General features: G+C 42.9%; 1 long non-coding RNA gene across 1 annotated transcript in view; it reads right to left on the reverse strand.

Moving 5' to 3' along the window:
- Positions 1–5606, reverse strand: part of LOC138924852 (uncharacterized) — a 46608-nt gene extending 41002 nt beyond the window's left edge. The window contains exon 1 of the long non-coding RNA XR_011440170.1: positions 5552–5606. This is a non-coding gene — a long non-coding RNA (uncharacterized lncRNA). The remainder of the gene's footprint in view (positions 1–5551) is intronic.
- Positions 5607–6000: the final 394 nt, after the last annotated feature.

The raw sequence follows: 6000 nt of genomic DNA on the forward strand, positions 1-6000 counted from the left end.
TAAATATATCTGTGCTATATGGAAAAAGGGAAACACACTTTCTCTCAATGGCCTAGGGAAACTTTCAGGGGTGATGTGGTTGTAAGAGAGAAAGAAATGCCAAACTGTTTCATCCATTAGTGAAGAACTCCACTGTGCTTTTATAAAGCTATTTGTGGTTAGGCGAAATAACATAGAAGAAAAATTTGAAGGATGAACACAGATCATAGAAAGTTGTTTTAAAAAGTACTTCCTTCCTACCCTTCCCACACCTTAATTGAAGAAAACTCTTCTTATTTCAATGTCTCCTGAACTAGGTCATATAGCCATAAATCCCTAAGTTATTCCTTTGATAAGAATAATTGTTCTTTCCTTGAATCTCCCTTCTGAACTATTTCATTTAATACATTGGGGTTTTGGCTCTGCTCTTCTAAAATATCATAAAACAATTTTTAAAAATTTTTTATTAACTCTAGATAACATGTACCAAAGCTGGGAACATAGGATCTAATCCTCCCTTAGCCACTGGCTAGCTGGGTGGCCCCAGGACTCAGTCTCTTCACCTCCAAGTATAAATATTAATATCTCATATTCATACAGCCACGCAGCTGCACCAAATATCCTCCCAAGCTCTTTCTCCCTTTCTGACTCTAAGTTATTTCTACCTCTAGTTTCTGGATTCTCTGTGATTCTAAGTCTAAGCTATTTCCTGACTATACTAAATTGGTTATGCCAACTTTTGAAGGGCACATTTACCATGTTTTTTTTGTGGGGTAGGAGCGGGGGTTAATCCTTTTCTGGTATAGACCATTCCAGAGTCTCCTTGTGGTTAGATCTTCCCGTGCACATTTAATTTAGCCAATTCTGTGTTTTGGCTCTCCAGGTGTTGAGCTTTCCTTGATGGAATGTTCTATAAAAGGTAATTGTATCATTAGGTATGAGGGTATGACATATGCAGGATAATAGCTGTAATTAGTGTTCATAACTCCAAATTAAGAGGAATAGAATACCTTCCTGAACTATTCTGAAATTTTTATTAGTGCTAAAATGGGGAAGGGCATAAAACAAAGAAACACATCCACTACGAGGTGGCTGAGTCAGTTAAATCACCATTAAATGCAACAGATTAAAGTAGCTTAATCCCATACCTCTTATTCTTCACGTGTATAGATTGGGGAAATTCACTTAGAAGTTGTATGAAATTAGTAAAATGTTTTTGAGATGTATTCTCAGCCACAATATTATTTTTCCATGAAGAGATCTCTTATCATTGAACTAGATAAGTCAGAAATAGAGAACATCAAATAGATCGCTGCTTATTGCCTTGCTGGGCTGGTGACACCACAAAACGCCCTACAGGGCTTTCATTCAGTCAGAGGACCATCATGTCAGCTGGTCTTCCATTCAGACAAATGCGTAGTTTCTAAGACTTCCATTTTGTGTGTGTACCTGAGAAGTTTCTCAGCGGCTGGGATTTTATCTGAGCTCTTCAGGCCTATGGTAATGAGTCTCTCTCGCTCTCTTTCTCTCCCTCTCCCTCTCAACCATTCAAAAAGACCCCTGGCCGTTAGCATTATCATGTCTGTCTCCTTCCTTTCCACCACCTTATTTCTACTTCTCATTTTCTTTTCTACTCTGTCTCAGAAACCTCCAACTTAAACCCTTTAAAAAGAATGCATATCTTCTGTCTTCACCTATAGTGCCTATACTGGCTCTTCTTGCTCTCCTACTCCCTACCCCAGACAGCAAAAGGATTTTCAGAACCAAGTTCACAGTTCTAAGGCAATCACTGCTCTTGCTTCCAGAGTACTCCTGCATGAAGTTAATGAAGATTCAGGTCCCACGCGGAACAAGAAAGAAAGTCACTCTTGTTGTTCCCAGTTCAGGGTCTACCTCCATCTCCTCCAGCATTCTGGAATCTCTTGCCCAGCAGAAACCCCACTTAGGGTCCAGGTGCTCATGCCGCCCGGGCTCCCCAGAGGCTTCCTGCGGGGCATCGCCCTATCTGTCCTCCCTGGAGAACTCCAGGCCTTGAGTCTTCTCCACCTCCTTTGATTCCATTTCCTAGCAAAGTGTTTCCTTCTTGGATCTCAATTACCTAGACTCCTGATTGCTTCCTGATTAAATCTGATAAACCTACTTACTTCTAAGGCTTTAGTAATTGATAATAACTTGATTATTCCTCTTTTGCATTTTAATACTGGCTTAACCTTACCTTAGCCCTGAAGATAACTGCCCAGCAGCAAAGCAGCAGGAAGGGCACTGAGATGATGCTGATGATGCGGGAGCAACTGCATGTGCGCAAGAGAAGATGCCCACCTGACGCTTCTTAAAGCAATCTTCATGCGTAAGTCCCATTGGGACATAAGAACTGCATTATCCTGATTTAGAGGTTTTATACAATATTGCTGATGGCACTATACACTTGCATAGAATGAGAAGTATTATTAGCAAAATGTATTGCTATAAGAATATGAACGATAGATGACTTTTTAATACCCGAAACACCTAGATAAAACATCACCATCTTTATCAACAAGAATTACTAAGCTTTTTTAACAAAAGGGAACAAAGCAATTGAGTCAAACAATAAGTTTCTTCCTTCTCTGAATGGGCCGCAGGAGGAAGTAAGATAATTAAGTATAATCAAACACCATCCCTCATTCATTCCTCCCCCTCCATCTGACATGATCGGCTTGGGAAATAGAGACCAGGAAGGAATTTTTCTTGCTGTCACCAAAAGTGATTACTAATGGTGGGAATTTCAGGCACTGTGATAGACTATGCAGGAAAAATTGGGGGTCAAGAGAGCCCCTTAGGCACTCTAAAAGACAAGCCATTTACTCACCAGTGTGGCTGACGGGGATCGTAATGAGCCACGTTTCCCAGATGGATGAGTCCTGATTGAAGAGGAGATGCTAGTTGCAGCCTTGCTGCAGACGAACCGAGAAAGGGGACAGTCATTGCCCGTAGCTGTGAGGTGGAGGACCAGAAAGTGGCCTCCTCTACCCTGAGAAGCATAAGCAGGGATGCAACCCCCTGGAGCGCTATGTTTAGGAAAGTACAAAGAAGGACGTTCTCTTCCACAACATCACAGCGATTAACAGGCCTGAACTTGAAGGTTTGAAGAGCCTGGTAGACCCCGGCCCTGGTGCACCGCAGGCCCTGTGCTGAGTGGGGAGTCCCCATTCCTGTGGCTTCTAGACGTGACCAAAAGAGGCAGATAGGAGCTCTTTCCTGAAGGGACCAGGAGAGGCTGCACGCAGCATCTAGATCACATATTCACTGGAATTTTTCCATGCTCTCCTCAAGTTTACAATTTCCAGTGTGAAGAAGAGTAATTTAGTGTAATATCATGTGATTCTCATCATACAAACTTCCTAGTTCCCATGCATTGTCACTTATTCCAAAGACTTAATTTGCCACCCATGGCTGTCTTCTCTCTAAAATGTTTGCCTTCCGCTCTCTACAATCTCTGCTGCTTTGTGAACAAGCCCTTCTGAATCCTCAGTCCCTGGAGGACTTACGTGAGATACTATACAAGGAAAATCTGAAAGACGAATGTGTCAGTCAGGGTTCTCCAGAGAAAGAGAACCAATAGGATGTGTGATATATGAGAGAGAAAGGGAGTTATTATCAGGAATTGACTCACGCAGTTATGGAGGCTGGCAAGTCCAAAATCTGCCATCGGCAAGCTGGAGGCCCAGGAAAGCCAACAGTGCAGATGACGTCCAAAGACAGTCAGCTGGAGGACTCACTCTTGCCTGCGGAGGATGGCCTTTTTGTTCTACTCAGGCCTTTAACTGATTGGACGAGGCCCACTCACATCATGGAGGGCAATCTGCTTGCTCAAAGTTCACTGATTTAAATGCTTTTGTGTGTGTGTGTGTGTGTGTTTGTGAAGATCGGCCCTGAGCTAACATCTGTGCCAATCTTTCTCTTTTTTTTTTTTCCCCAAAGCCCCAGTGCATAGTTGTGTATCCTAGATGCAGGTCATTCTAGTTCTGCAGCCATGGGGATGGCCCCTGGTTTAATTATTAATCTTATCTAAAAACACTTTCCATGGGGCTGGCCGGGTGGCGTAGCAGTTAAGTTCATGCACTCCACTTCAGCAGCCCAGGGTTCGATGGTCCAGATCCCAGGCACGGACCTACGCACCACTTATCAAGCCATGCTTTGGTAGGCATCCCACATAAAAAGTAGAGGAAGATGGGCACAGATGTTAGCTCAGGGCCAATCTTCCTCAGCAAAAAGAGGAGGGCTGGCTATGCAAAGTTTTATCAAGAATATGGAAAAATGGGTACTCATTTTTTTTACAAGTATAAAAGGGCAAAAAACTTTTGGAAAACAATTTGGCATTATCTTGTTAAGGCTGAACCTGTGAATATCGTAAAACTCAGTAATTTCACTCCTAAGCCAGAGAAATTCTTGCATATCTGTATCAGAAAGTATGTAGAAGAATGTTCGTAGAAACATTATTCATTTAAAAAAATGAAAAGAGAAAAAAAGACAAAAAAGAAACATTTGGGATGATCGCATATCAGGGAAGTGGATAAATAAATGGCGGCGTAGCCCCACTACACAGCAGCGAAAATAAAAGAATACAGCCACTCACATCAACAGAGACGATTTTAGAAGCAAAAATGTTTGATGAAAAAAAGTAAGTTGCAAGAGATTCGATATGATTCAATGTTTCTAAAACCTCCAAATTAGCAAAAAAAATATACAGTTGTGATAAAGCCATAAAAAAAAAAAGAAAAGTGAAAGTACAGTGAACACAATCTAGGAGAGCGGCTGCCTCTGGGATGAAGGAGGGAGAGAAGCATGTGAGGAGCGGCATCAGGGAGCTTCGCGGGAATTGTCCAAGCGCTAATTCTCAGGTCAGGGCGCCGGTTACCACTGTGCTTTGTAACCTGCACATGTATGTACAGATATTAACCAACGAAAGATTTACCTGCAAATATCCGGTCAGTTATGAGCACATGCTTTTGCCTGATCTCCTTTCAAAATCCTCATTAAATGAAAAATACTGATAGTAATAATAATAACAAAGTTAAAAAAAAAAAAAGAGCACAATGCAAACAAGAGCCTTTAGCTAACAAAAGCTACCTCCCCGTTTCTGAGAGACAGAAAGCGGGTGCAGAGAGTGCTGGTGAGGCCTGGCAGAGGCAGCCGGAGCCAGCACGTGTGCAGAACCGGCAGGAAGCTGAGAGGCAGCCCCGCGGAACCAGAGAGAGCCCCAGCCCGGGAGAGGTCGTGTGGTGCAGGCAGGAAGGAGAAGTGGACGGAAAACAGAGAGAATCTCTGGGCATCTCCATATAAAAGAGTCTAAGCCACGTCATGCCCCTCCCTCAACCTGCGTAGAAGGTTCCCTGTTGGGAAAGTCGCCCTCTCTTGGCAAATGCAGCTTCCAAGCTCGGTCTTGCTGAGGGAGCCCGGGCCGGATTCCAGCCCTTCTCTCACTGGCAGCGCGACCTCCGTTTCCGGCGTCTTTCTCAGATTCCCTGCAGGAAACATTCGGCTTCTGGGCTTTTCCCAGGGAAAGGCTTCGGCCGAATCTGTTATCACTTACCCATCTGCTGTCCAGCCTTCAAATGCTGTTGCTATTTTCTCCTCTTGGCCCTTGTGTTTTGCCCTTTTATTTAAATTCCTTTATCATGCGGGGGTGGGGGCAAGGCCGGGGAGCTCCGGCGAACTTGAGGGATCAGCCCATGTCTAAGCAAAGTCTCTCTAACTTTTACAAAGAGAAAAATAAGACATTATTAAATTGAATTGAGTTAGAGAGAGAAAATATATTATGTGCATGTTTAGTGGGTTGTCAAAAAATGAAACAGAACTGAAAATATGAGGGTATACCTTATATAGCAAGAGTAAGTATGGTTTGCTGAAATGTATCTGCTATTTAAAATGTGTGTGTGTGTTATTTAAGTACGGGTCTTACTGTTGGTTGTGATTTTTTTTTTTAAGTTTGAAAAACACTCAATTAAACATTGATTACCTCCCAAAAGCCACGCTGGGGCT

Source organism: Equus caballus, chromosome 6, assembly GCF_041296265.1.
Source record: "Equus caballus isolate H_3958 breed thoroughbred chromosome 6, TB-T2T, whole genome shotgun sequence".
NCBI classification, from domain to species: Eukaryota; Metazoa; Chordata; class Mammalia; order Perissodactyla; family Equidae; genus Equus; species Equus caballus.